The sequence below is a fragment of the Dromiciops gliroides genome, chromosome 2 (assembly GCF_019393635.1).
Source record: "Dromiciops gliroides isolate mDroGli1 chromosome 2, mDroGli1.pri, whole genome shotgun sequence".
Lineage (NCBI taxonomy): Eukaryota > Metazoa > Chordata > Mammalia > Microbiotheria > Microbiotheriidae > Dromiciops > Dromiciops gliroides.
Window position 1 is genome coordinate 663632666 of NC_057862.1, and position 13704 is coordinate 663646369.

Sequence of the window (13704 nt, forward strand, 5' to 3'; positions counted from 1 at the left end):
GTCCTTAGAAATTCCTCTTTAAAGAATTACACCCTCTTGCACACAAAAGCAATTAGAATAAGATGGTAGTTTATTTAGGGGCAGGGGAAGGGAAGGGAAACCAAGAGAGAAATCCTAGGACTTCTCATGGGGAGAAAGGCATGGCAGAGAAGGTGGCTCTGAGATTTCAATCTCCTCTAACAGGAGACAGGCAGGTACTTTTATAGAGGACTGATGGGGGGGGGGCGGGAATCATCTGACTGGAAAGTTCCTTTAGTGAGGGAGGACCATCCCCCACTGGCGGTGGCTGGAGGAGTTGGGTGAGGGGTGGCTGCAAATCTCACCCGCCATCTCCTCAGGACACAAAGGCAGCAGCCACACCCAAACTTATCTCCCCAGGGTTGAGGGAAACTAGAATGAAGGAAAGCTAGCTCTGTCCCATCTGGTTCCACTTATCTCTTTCTGTTTTGTTTTGTTTTTGCTGGGCAGTTGGGGTTAAGTGACTTACCCTGGGTCACACAGCTAGTAAGTGTCAACTGTCTGAGGTCGGATTTGAATTCAGGTCCTTGTGAACCCAGGGCTGGTGCTCTATCCACTGCACCACCTAGCTGCCCCTCTACTTATCTCTCTCTCTTTTTTTTTAAATTAATAAAGTATTTTATTTCTTTTCCATTACATGTAAAGATAGTTCTCAACTTTTGTTTATACAAGCTTTACAATTTCAGATTTTTCTCCCTCCCTCCCCCCTCCCCTAGACAGCAGGTAATCTGATATAGGTTATATATATATGTATATATATATATATACACATAATAACATTAAACATATTTCTGCATTAGTCATAAGAGAAAAAATCAGAGCAATGATGAAAAACCTCAAAATAGAAAAAAACAACAGCATCAAAAACAAAAGAAATAGTATGGTTCATTCAGCATCTATACTCCGCAGTTCTTTTTTTTTTTTCTTGGATTTGGAGATCCTCTTTCATCACGAGTTCCCTGGAACTCTTCCGTGCCATTGCATTGGTGAGAAGAATATAGTCCATCACAGTAGATCAACACTCAATGTCGATGATACTGTGTACAATGTTCTTCTGGTTCTGCTCATCTCACTCATCATCAGCTCACGCAAGACCCTCCAGGTTTCTCTGAACTCCTGCTCATCATTTCTTACAGCACAATAGTATTCCATTGTATTCATATACCACAACTTGTCCAGCCGTTCCCCAATTGATGGGCACCCCCTCAACTTCCAATTCCTTGCCACCACGTAAAGAGCAGCTATAAATATTTTTGTACATGTGGGTCCCTTTCCCCTTTCCATGATTTCTTTGGGAAAAAGACCCAAAAGTGGTATTGCTGGGTCAAAGGGTATGCACAGCTTTATCGACCTTTGGGCATAATTCCAAATTGCTCTCCAGAATGGTTGGATCAGCTCGCAGCTCCACCAACAATGGATTAGTGTTCCAATTTTCCCACAGCTTCTCCAACATTTATTATTTTCCTTTTTTGTCATTTTAGCCAATCTGATAGGTGTCAGGTGGTACCTCAGAGTTGTTTTTATTTGCATCTCTCTAATCATTAGAGATTTAGAGCATTTTTTCATATGGGAATAGATAGCTTTGGTTTCTTCATCAGAAAACTGCCTGTTCATATCCTTTGACCATTTCTCAATTGGGGCACTTATCTCTTTAGGTGTGTCTGTCCTCTGGTTTAGTTTCTCAAGGAGAAGGTTCTTTGATGTGCCCATAACATTCCCCACTTCTCTATATATAAGGAAAGGGGACAACGATTCTTCTGAAACTGCTTCAGGCTGAGCTGAGTCAGAGATGGGGGGAGAGGGGGGAGTGGAGAAGGCCTGGTCCCAAGTGTGTATGCAATGTTTTCCTGGTTCTACTCACTTCACTCAGCATGAGTTCATGTAAGTCTCTCCAGGTTTTTCTGAAATGTCCCTTCTCATTTCTTATAGCACAATAGTATTCCATCACATTCATACACCACAACTTGTTCACCCATTCCCCAACTGATAGACATTCCCTCAATTTCCAATTCTTTACCATCACAAAAAGAGCAGCTGTAATTATTTTTGAACATGTGGGTCCTTTTCTCTTTTTTATGATCTTTTTGGGATACAGACTGTATGGGACAATTGCCTCAGTTTACCCAAATATTTAGAGAAGACCACCAAGTCAAGCAGAGACAGATTTATTTCATTCTCATGAAAATGGGCGACCTCGTGCAAGGATTTAGGATTGTGCTGATGAGCTCATGAGCTGGGTTTTTGTGGAAGTTTGAGGGGGCAGTCCCCTCTTGCAAAAGGTGGGCTCACGATCTAGCATCCTATCCTGTCTCACCTGATGAACATGTTGAGAGCTCTTGATCAGGGTATAGAGACATGCTCAGCGAGGTCCAAGAGCTGGGGAAAGGGAAGGGGGAAAGGGTACAGGTGGTTATGAAACTGAAGGGAAGGAGGAAAGGGTGAAACCACTATCCGTGTAAGGAGGGGGCAGGTGGTTATGAAACCACCTCACGCATGTGAGGGGAGGGGTGGTACCAGGAGCTAGGGGCTTTGGAATGCAAGAAGGGGGGGTGGTGGTCCCAATGTGGGGTTATGATGACAGGAAACAGTTCTTCTGCTTGGCCACAGAACAAGGGGGGAATATGCTTTAGCAACTGGATAGAATATGGACAGAATGATCTGGCAATAGGGACTGGGGGCTTTCAAGATCCCAACCTCAGAGACTGAACTGACTCAAGTCCACTATATCCATCCCCCTCACAGACCTAGTTCTGCTATTGCTGGATTGTCTCCAGAGTGGTTGGATCAGTTGACAACTTCACCAACAATTGTACCAATATCTCAATTTTCCTACATCTTCTCCAACTGTTATAATTTTCCTTTTCTGTCATATTAGCCAATCTGATAGGTGTGAGTAGTACCTCAGAGTTGTTTGAATTTGCATTGAATTTGAATTTGCAGTGATTTAGAGCATTTTTTTCATATGGTAGCTTTAATTTCTTCATTTGAAAACTGCCTGTCCATAACCTTTAATCATTTATCAATTGGGAAATGACTTGTATTCTTATAAATTTGACTCCATTGTCTATATATTTAAGAAATGAAGTCTTTATCAGGAAAACTTGCTGTCAAAATTGTTTCCCAGCTTTCTGCTTTCCTTCCAATCTTGATTGCATTAGTTTTGTTTGTGCAAAACCTTTTTAATTTAATGTAATTAAAAGTATCTGTTTTGTATTTCATAATGTTCTCTATCTCTTGTTTGGTCATAAATTCTTCCCTTTATCATAGATCTGACAGGTGAACTATTCCTGGCTCTTCTAATTTGCTTATGGCATCACCCTTTAAGTCTAAATCATAAGAAGTTTTCAAAAAGGGATAGAGGATGCTTGGCCTGTATTCCTGACAAAAATCTAAAACATTTTAAAAGGTTTATTCTATAACTTTTAAAAATTTGCCTTCTCCCTCCCCTAACCAGCTAGCCATCTCTGTGAGCAAGGTCATTCAAACTGCCTTTTTATATCAACTGAAAATATTGAGTAACAATTATTTCTCCAGTCCAAAGTCCTTTCCAGACATACCTGAAGGAAGGAAACTTTATCTGTACTTGGTCAAACTTCTCCACTAAAATATTTATCCCTTTCTCTTAGTCTTGATTCCTCCTTTCTTTTAGGAGAGTGTATAAAAAGTTAAGAATGGCAGTGGAGGCCAAAGAAAATGGATTAAGGGAAGTAAGCAGGCTTGGAAGTACTTAAGCTCCAGTGAAGACCCTTGCTTTCCCCACCACAAACTTCCTCTGTAGGGATTTGCCTTAGAGAAGGAAGAGACTTTCCCTTCCAAAAAACCAAAATAAAACAAAAACAAAAACAGGTTTTTTTGTTTGTTTGTTTTGTTTTAAAAAAGCCTTCAGAAGGTAGCAAATGGCAGGCCTAGGATCTGGGCTCCTGTCCCTGGGGCTCTCCAAATCTGGGCCCCTTTCCACTCTCTGCTCAGGTTGCCCCCCAACTCCCATTTTCTCCTCTGAAGATTCACTATCTCCATTTCCTGTAGTTGGTCCTGGTGGGACACCGTTTCAATTCCCCTTATTCCCTTCAGTTCACTCTCTTCTGGACAAGCTATCGATCATTAATATATTTTGTGTGTGTGTGAGGCAATTGGGGTTAAGTGACTTGCCCAGGGTCACACAGCTAGTAAGTGTTAAGTGTCTGAGGCTGAATTTGAACTCAGGTACTCCTGAATCCAGGGCCGGTGCCTTATCCACTGTACCATCTAGCTGCCCCGATCATTAATATTTTAAATAAAATATGGTACCTGGAATAAATATCGAGTGGTATTCTATTTTTGGTTTGACCAGAAGCCAACAAGCTTTCATTAAATGCTTACTGTGTGTCAGGCACCATGCCAAGTCCTGGGGATCTTTGATATGGGGAGGGGGGTAATGTCTTGACTTGAGTGTGAATTGGATTTAAGTGAGGCTGAGCTGCGCAGTCGTTAGCCTCACTCTCTTTTCCAGAGTCCATAAAGTTCAGTGGAAAGACAATGGTCAAGATGACTGGCAGCGGCCCCAGATACAGTCGATGAGTTTGGCATCTCTGTTACTGACCAAGCTCTCAGAGCTCCACACCTCCATGGCCAGCCATTGGAGCAAATTGTTCCCATCTGCCCATTCTGCCAAGGGATGTCTTCGTGTACATGTGGTAAACACCTCCCTAACACACCAACAGGTTTGAGGCCTGTCAGTTACCCTCAGTTTTCCTGGGGTATGGCTGCTATAGGTACTACAGCTTCTTGGAGCCACAGGTGAGAGTTGGGTGAATCAGGTGGACCCCAAAGATAGATGAGCAGCCCTGAAAAGGGCTTACACCAGAGGTGCTAGTCCTTCCTGAGCACCCCAAGTCCTGGGGATACAAAGAAAGGCAAAAGATGGTCCCTGCCCTGGAGGAGCACACAGTCTTATGGGCGTGGGGGTGGGGGTGGGGAAGAAGGTATAAACAAATTGGAGAAAATCTTAAAGGAAAAGTCAGTAGTGTTAAGGGGGATCATGAAGGGCTTCTTACAGAAAGTGGGATTTTAGTAAGGACTTGAAGGAAGCTAGGGAAGGCAGGAGGCAGAGATGAGGAGGGAGAAGAATCTAGGCCCAAGGGACACATAGGCAGTGGAAATAGCCGGACTTGGAGAGGTGGAGCATCTTACGGGAGGCCAGTGTCACTAAATCAGATTCCATGAAGCAGAGTAAGGCAGAAGACTAGGAAGGGGCCAATTTGCAGGGGGGGACTTTAAAAGCCTTGAATTTTATATTTGATCCTGGAGGTGAAAGGGAATCAATGGAGTTTATTGAATAGGGAGGAGTTTGGATATATTGAGGGTGGCAGTGGTAGTGTAAGGGGCTAAAATTCTAGCTAGTCTGTCTAAAATATCTAATGAGTGGTCGCCAATAAATTATAGACTTTAGCAAGAGTTAGACTTTTAAACATTTATTAAGGAGAATAAGAATTTGGTGAAGAAAGAGAGAAAGGCCTAGATTCATCTATTAAAGGGAGAGTGCATTTCTCGCTGCTCCACTCTCCACCAGAGTCCTGACAAAAGAGAGCGAGAGCCCCAGCCTCACCCCCTTTTCCTCCCCCAAGCCAACATCACTTCCTGATGCCAAAGAAAAGCCGCATGGTCTTGCCCTCAGAGGCCTTCTCCTCATGGTGGAGCTTTCCTATGGTAAGTCACCAGCAGGTGGTGTCATTCCAATCGTTACAGTAGGGAGGCAGATTGGAAGTGAAGAGTCACCTAGGTTGTGAGAATGGAAGATTAGTAAGATTACTAAACAGTAATGAGGAAATTAGGAAGAGGGGAAATTCAGGTTTGAACATGTTGAATTGAGGATGCCTATGGGTAGTGTGATGGATGAAAAGTTTAAATGGCATAATTTCTGGGTAATTAAATATTTTATTAACTGTAGCGAGCAAATAATTAATAAAAGGAAGGCCATTTGGCTGTCTCACAAACAGGACAGATCATGGCTGTCTATTGATGCCCTTGGAAGAGTAGATGTTCCAGACAGAGGGCAATGTACTCCAACTGGTTAACAATTAATGAGAGAATCAATATCATAAGGAGAGGTGAGCCTATTCTAATGAGGGATGGGGGGACCTTGATTTCGATTAGGTCACTCTGACTCCCAGATCACCCCTCACCTCAGGCAATCTATACAAAGAATCTGTGTCTACTCTCTTCCTTCCCCCCAACCCTGGGTAGAACACAGTGGGCTTTTCCATTTGTCTGGGGTCTGAACAAGATAGAGGAGAATATTTGTCATTATCAGCCCTCTTCTTCAGGGCTGATTTGACCTAGTAGAGAATGAGGACATAGAAAGGGAAAACATCCAGGACAGTAGTAGTTAGCAGGGCTAGAGGGATCAAAAGTGAGGATAAGGGAGACATTGACCTGTTTGTAGGCAGTAGGGAAGCAGCCAGTAGATAGGGAGAGATGGTGGTGGTTGTTGGTCTTTAGTTCTCAAAGAGGACCATGATATCAGGGTGATGTCATGACTTGGATCACTTGGAGCGAATTGGATTTAAGTGAGGCAGTGCTGTGCAAGGTCACCAGCCTCACTCTCTCCTCCAGAACCATCTAGATCCAGTGGCATGATATAGATCAGGATGACTGAAGATGGCCCCCAGGGAAAAATGGTAGATTAGCGATAGAGTGGAGATGATGGAGGATGCAGTGTGCTGGATGAGATGGGAGGGAATGGGATCACTTGTGCAGGTAGAGAAGCTTGCCTTGGCAAAGAAGGGCTACTTCATGTGAGACAGGCATCTGGGTGATGAGAGGTTAGGAAGAGAAGAGGAAGCCGTCAGACAATGGTCTCCATTTTTCCAGTAAAGTCTGAGGCAAAGGTCTCAATGAGAGGTGGGAGGACTGAGCCATGGGCAGTTTGAGGAGAGAAGGAAAGGTTTTGGTGAGGAGGTATAAAAGGATTACCTTACTGCTGGGAAGGCCCGCTTAAAATCATGCAAAATCCTAGCTGTGTGACCTGGGCAAGTCACTTAACTCTCATTGCTTCACAAATAATAAATAAATAAATAGATAAATAGATAGATAAACAGATAAATACATAGATAGGTAGATTAAAGAAATGAATGAATGAAATAAAATCATGCAAAATAAATTTGTAGTGGATCCAGTTAGCTCATAAGTTAGTGATTTCCTTCAGCTTTGTTCAGCAGTGTGTGCCAAGCCAGTGGACATTGAATACTGGGAGTGAGTAACCCAGACATTGAATATTGGGACTGAGTAATCCATGGATAGTAATCCAGAGCAACTAGGTATTGCACTGGATAGAGTGCCAGGCCTGGACCTGAATTCAAATCCAGCCTCAGATACTTAGTAGCTATGTGATCCTGGACGAGTCACTTCAACCTGTTTACCTCAGTTTCCTCTTCTGTAAAGTGAGCTGGAGACAGAAATGGCAAACCACTCCAGTATCTGGAGTAATGTTGGAGCCAGAAAGGACCTCTGAAGTCATGTATCTCATCTGATCCCCTCATTACACAGAGGAAGGAGTGGCAAAGCAGGTCAGTCACCTCTTGAAGATGATAAACCTGCATAGCTGTGTTCAGGCTGGGAGCCAGCTCTGCTGATTTTACATCTGATGCTCCCTGGACAAGGCATGTGGCAGCTTCCTCCCCACTTTTGGAGAGTGACTATTTATAAGTTGTTACTTTCATCCTCTTAAAGTCCCTACCACTCAGTGCTCTTACCTCCTAAATTAGGGATAGGGTAGTGGGCCTGGGGCAACTTTCCTGCCTTTGCCAATGTTTCTCTCACCTTAGAACAATAACAATAGTTATAAAAACAAATGTTGGGGCAGCTAGGTGGCGCAGTGGATAGAGCACCAGCCCTGGAGTCAGGAGTACCTGAGTTCAAATCCGGCCTCAGACACTTGACAACTTACTAGCTGTGTGACCCTGGGCAAGTCACTTAATCCCAATTGCCTCACAAAACCAAAAAAAAAAACCCAAAAAACAAATGTTGAAAACATGTGACTGGGAAAAAATACTATAAAGATGGGGGAAAAAAGAATAACAACAATAATAACTGCCACCTATATGGTATTTTAAGATTACAAAGTACTTTACATAGATTATCTCATTTGGGCTTCCCAACCTTATGAAGTAGGAACTATATGTATTAATATATCCAATTTAAAGATGAAGAAACCAAAGCACAAAGAATTGAAGACTCTTGTCTTAAACTTGTAACTTGTGACTTGTAAGAGATTGTACACCTTGTGGGGGCAGGTAGGCAGCACAGTGGATAAAGTACCGACCCTGGATTCAGGAGGACCTGAGTTCAAATGTGGTCTCAGACACTTGACACTTACTAGCTGTGTGACCTTGGGCAAGTCACTTAACCCTCATTACCCCCGCAAACACACACACACACACACAAAGAGATTGTACACCTAGTAAGTGTCAGTGGTGGGATCTGAACCCAGGTCTTCTGCTTTGTTACACCATACTGCCTTCTGAGGAGGACTACCCTGGCAGTGGATTTTAGGATGGAAAATCAGTGACTTCCCATGTCACTGATGGTATGGTCAGTGTCCCCAAAAGAGTCTGGGTTGGTATCACTCTGCTTTTATTGCACAGAATGGGGACTGAAGTGGTACAAGGAGAGAGAAAAAAGGAATCTGGAGGCTTTGTCCTTCTTATTCATGGGACATACGCTTCCGGAAGATGGGAGAGCACTAGAGAATCACTTGTGCCTTGCCCAGGCAAATTGTGCTGACCAATGGAGAGGGTCAGAATTGTAACCAGGACAGGGCGATCGGGGCTTTGTCCCAGGACACCAGCTCTTAGAGGGCACCAGCAGCATTAGTGTCATCTTCAACAGGTAGAAACGACTCTGTCCAGCACCTAGGTATCAAGAATAATTTGGTTCATAAACAAATGTTGAGAACTGTCTTTACATGTAACTGGAAAAAAATACTTTTATCAGAAAAAAAAAAGAATAATTGGTTCAAATAGGAAATCACTGGATGCTGTGATTCTTCTGCACATCAGTTGCACCTTGGTTGGGGGTTCCTTCCTGGCCCAGCTCCCTCCAGGAGCCCCACAAGAAGTTACCTCCTCTCCTGGGGTCTCCCCCCAGGGAGGGCTTAGTGTTATAAATGCTGACTGCTTCCCAAATGAATTCTGTTTAAAGTTCATGTGTGCTCCCTCTTTCATACTTCTTGTATATTCATACTGGGCACTGCTTGGGGCACCTCAACAAGACCCCAGAATTTCTAGTTAAGCCTCTGGGGAGAACAATGAAGAATGACAATTAAAAGAGGAAGAGGGGGCAGAAAGAGGGAGAAAGGCTACCTCATTCTCCCCACCTTGAACTTACAGAAAGTAGGAGCCAGAAATAAGGACTAGATAGGGACTCTCTAAGAGAACTCCTTATAATCAGGATTATAAATGACCCTGGGAATTTGTGTACATTTGGAGGGTTAATGCTTGCTTATTCAGGGGTTTCTCCTTGATTTTTCACAAAATTTAATAAGGCTAGTATTATGAACTATACACCTACAAGAGGGAGAAATCACCTCATTTCCTGAGGCCTGCTTTAATCTCCCTAGATTTCTTAGGGAAGCTTTTTTTTTTTTGGTGGGGCAAGAATTGGACCTGTGATTTCATCAGTGTGGGGAACTCCAACCGAGGAATCTCCCACTACTAATATAGAATGGTGGGTACTCTGGAAATAATTTCTTACAGAGTTGTCTGAGGACACAGAGAGGGTAAGCAAGTAACTTGGTTTAGTCATATAGTCAGTACATAGAGAAGCAGAATTGAACCCAGGACTGTCTGATCCAAAGCTACAAGCCAAAAAAAGTGAGACACCTACCCCCCACCCCCCCAGGACCTTTAAATTATGGGAATCAGTCACAGAGGTTACATAAGAGCAATGCTGACAAATTCCCATAGAGCACAATGGCCATTGGGTGTGTTGTGAAATATGGGTCAGGTAAACTCGGGCAAGTCATATTTGTTTTTAAGACTGATCTCTGTGAATGCAGCAAGCCTAGCAGATCTGGGTTTGAATCCTGCCTCAGACGTGTTCTACCTAACCACAGGTAAATCACTGAACCATTCAGAGCCTCAGTAACCTTAGCTACAAAGTAGTGATAATATTTGCATAGCCTTGCTCCCAGGGCTGATATAAGGAAAGAGCTGGGCAAACTTCCCAGTTTGCAAGGAAACTGGAGGGATGTTGTTCATCATTGTTCCTTACCAAGCAGGAATGTTTACCTTCCCATCCATCATTGCTCTCTCTCCTCCCCCCTTCACACAATTGATAGGATTATAGGTCAAGAGCTGGAAGGGGTCTTTAAGATCATTCTGCTCCCACCTCCTTCATTTATGGCCAATCATTAAAGGCATTTATTAGGGGGCAGCTAGTTGCAAGGTGGATAGAGCACCAGCCCTGGAATCAGGAAGACCTGAGTTCAAATCCAGACTCAGACACTTGGCACTAGATGTGTGACCCCGGTCAAGTCACTTAACCCTGACTGTTCCCCCCCCCCAAAAAAAAGGCATTTATTTATTTAGTTAATTCTGATGGTAGAAAAAAAATAAAAAGTATTCCTGTAACTAGGAGCTCACATTCCAATCGGGGAGATAACATGATTAAATAAAAAGTAGATGGGCTGTAATCTCATAAGGGAAAACAGCAGCTGAGGGCACTGGGTATGGGGACAGCCAGTGCAAAGGAGTGGAGGGGGTAGATGGAGTGTTGTGTGGGAGGCACAGCAAATAGGTCAGTGTAAAGTACAAGACTAGAAAAGTAGGAAGAGGCCAGAGTTATGGAGGACTTGATGAAAAGCCAAACAGAAGAATTAATATTTGGTCCAGGTGGGAGCCAGTGGGCTTGATTGAGCAGGGGGGTGACGTGGTCAGGCATGTGCTTTAGAGTGATTACAGGCAGCTGGGTGCAGGGGGGATTTGTTTCCCAAAGTCTTTCCCACACACAGAGATGTTTGAGAAATGTTGGCTGGAAGCATCAAGGCGACTGCTACTATTGAGGGGTCCGACAATGCCTGATTCTTCCCATCATGTTTCAGTCCTCCCCTTCCTTCCTTTTCATTTTCCCCTCTCTTTCTTCTGCTGCCACCATGCCTCAAGCCAACCAGTGACATCCAGTGGCACACATGGGTATTACTTTTGACCCATTATATCACCAATGAATGGCTAAAGAGTGTCTGACATTTGGGTTAATAATTAGAAATAATAACACCAACATTTCTATAGTGCTGTCCAGTTTTTTGAAGTGTTTTCATATGCATTTTAAAAAGAGTTTTGATCTTGGCTGTGTTTGATTTTTTTTTTTTTGGAGGCAATCAGGTTAAGTGATCCAGCTTCCCACAGATAGTATCTGAGACTGGATTTGAACTCAGGTCTTCCTGACTCTAGGGCCAGTGCTCTATCCACTGCACCCACCTAGCTGTTCCACTTTTGGGGGGGAGGGGATGGTGAGGCAATTGGGGTTAAGGGACTAGCCCAGGGTTACACATTGAGCAAGGAAGAGTCTGAGCCCTGATTTGAACAGTCACCAACAGCCACAAACATTGCAAACTGAAAAGGAAGATTGTGTATGAAATTCAAGTCAATAAGCATTTAAGTGCCTATAATGTGTCATTCACTGTGTTTACGGTACAGTCATGTTTGACTCTTCATGACCTCATTTGGGGTCTTCTTGGCAAAGATACTGGAGTGGTTTGCCATTCCCTTCTCCAGCTCATTTGATAGACGAGGAAACTGAGGCAAACAGGGTTAAGTGACTTGCCCGGGGTCACACACTGCTAGTAAGTGTCTGAGGCCAGAGTCGAACTCAGGAAGATGAGATTCCAAGCCCAGTCCTCTATCCACTGCACCACCTTGCTGCATAGAGAGGCCCAAACAGTCCCTGCCCTCAAGTTTCAGAGTTGCAGATAGTTTGTTTTTAAAAGCATATATAAAATGAAGGGATGGCAGCTAGGTGGAGCAGTGGATAGAGCCCTGGAGTAGCGAGGACCTGGAGGTTCAAATCCAGCCTCAGAACTTGACACTAGCTGTGTGACCCTGGGCAAGGTCACTTAACCCCCATTGCCACCCCCCCCCACACACACACACACAAAGAAGTGGGGTTTCAGATGAATTCTGAAAAAAAAGCCAAAAAAAACCAGGTGGCAGGAGAGCATTCTGGACATGAGAGCCAGCCAGGGAGAAGGCATGAGCTGGGGGTGGGGGAAGCACAGAAGAGGGGGAGTAAAGGGTAGGAAGACTGGAAAGGTAGGAAGGGCCCCGTTTCTGAAGGGCTTTTAAGAGCAAAGAGGGAAAACTATCTTTACATGTAACTAGAAAAAGATAAAATACTATTAAGATATTAAAAAACAAATAAAATGAACTCACAATATTACATAAAGCAAATGTTGAAACTATCTTCACAGGTAACTGGAAAAAATACTAATAAGATTAAAAAAAAAAAGCAAAGAGGATTTATATTTGATCCTAGATGTAATAGGGAGCCATTGGGGTTTATTGAGTGGAAGTGAGAGAGAGTGTGTGTGTGTGTGTGTGTGTGTGTGTGTGTGAGAGAGAGACAGACAGACAGACAGACAGACAGACAGAGAAAAAGAGAGGAGAAGGGATGGGGAAGAGAGACAGAGAAACTGAGAGAGAATTAGAGATACACTTTCAGGAAATTTGAGCGCGGAATAGAGGATATATTGAAGTGGGGAGAGACTTGAAACAGGAAGAAGAACCAGCAAGCTCTTGCAAGAGTCCAGGCATGAGGCCTACACCAGGGCTGTGTCTGTGAGGATAGCCTTCAAGGATTACGTAAATATGAAGCAAGTCTCCTTTAGGCCCTTGGCCAGTCTGTCCCGTACTGACCTTTGACTATTTCCCAATTTCTAGATTAACTGAATCTGGAAGAATGCCATGAAGTTTTTTGTTTTTTTTCTTATAGGAGACTTGACCATAGAGAAGAGTTCTCAGGATATGAAGGCATCAACAAAATCTGAAGAAAAGAAAGGAAAAGAGAGGGAAGGATGAGGGAGAAAAGGAAGGAGAGGAAACAGTTCTCAGACTAAGGATCCATAGCCCTGATTTCCTGTCAAAGTCAATCATTGTCCTGTCTAAAAATGATACTAGGCTCAGACTCAGGACAATCATGCTACCCATTGTTCCCGGGATAATGGACTCCCCTGAGGCAGATACAACCCATTGTGTGAAGACCTCAGCTCCAGTGAAGCAGGGAAAATGTGGGTTATTTGTAGCTCTGCTGGGAGAGTTGATGTTGGCCCACCATTGGTGGCCAGTTTTTTCACTTATTGTAGGGACATGATGGATGTCTATCTCCTTAATGGCCCTCCCTCAGTTCTGTCCTAATTCCATCTGCAGATTTAATTTTTCTTTACCAAGCACTCACTACGGCCAGCCACTGGGGATACAAACAGACAACAGAAAACAAAAAAAAGAAATCCTTTGTTCTTGTCCTGAGCTTGTATTCTGGGCTCTGTATGGGTCCAGCTCTGAACAATCTTACAAAAGTCACCTGAAGGGGGCAGCTAGGTGGTATAGTGAATAGAAGCACCGTCCCTGAATTCAGGAGAACCTGAGTTCAAATCCAACCTCAGAAACTTGACACTTACTTACTGTGTACCCTGGGCAAGTCACTTAACCCTCATTG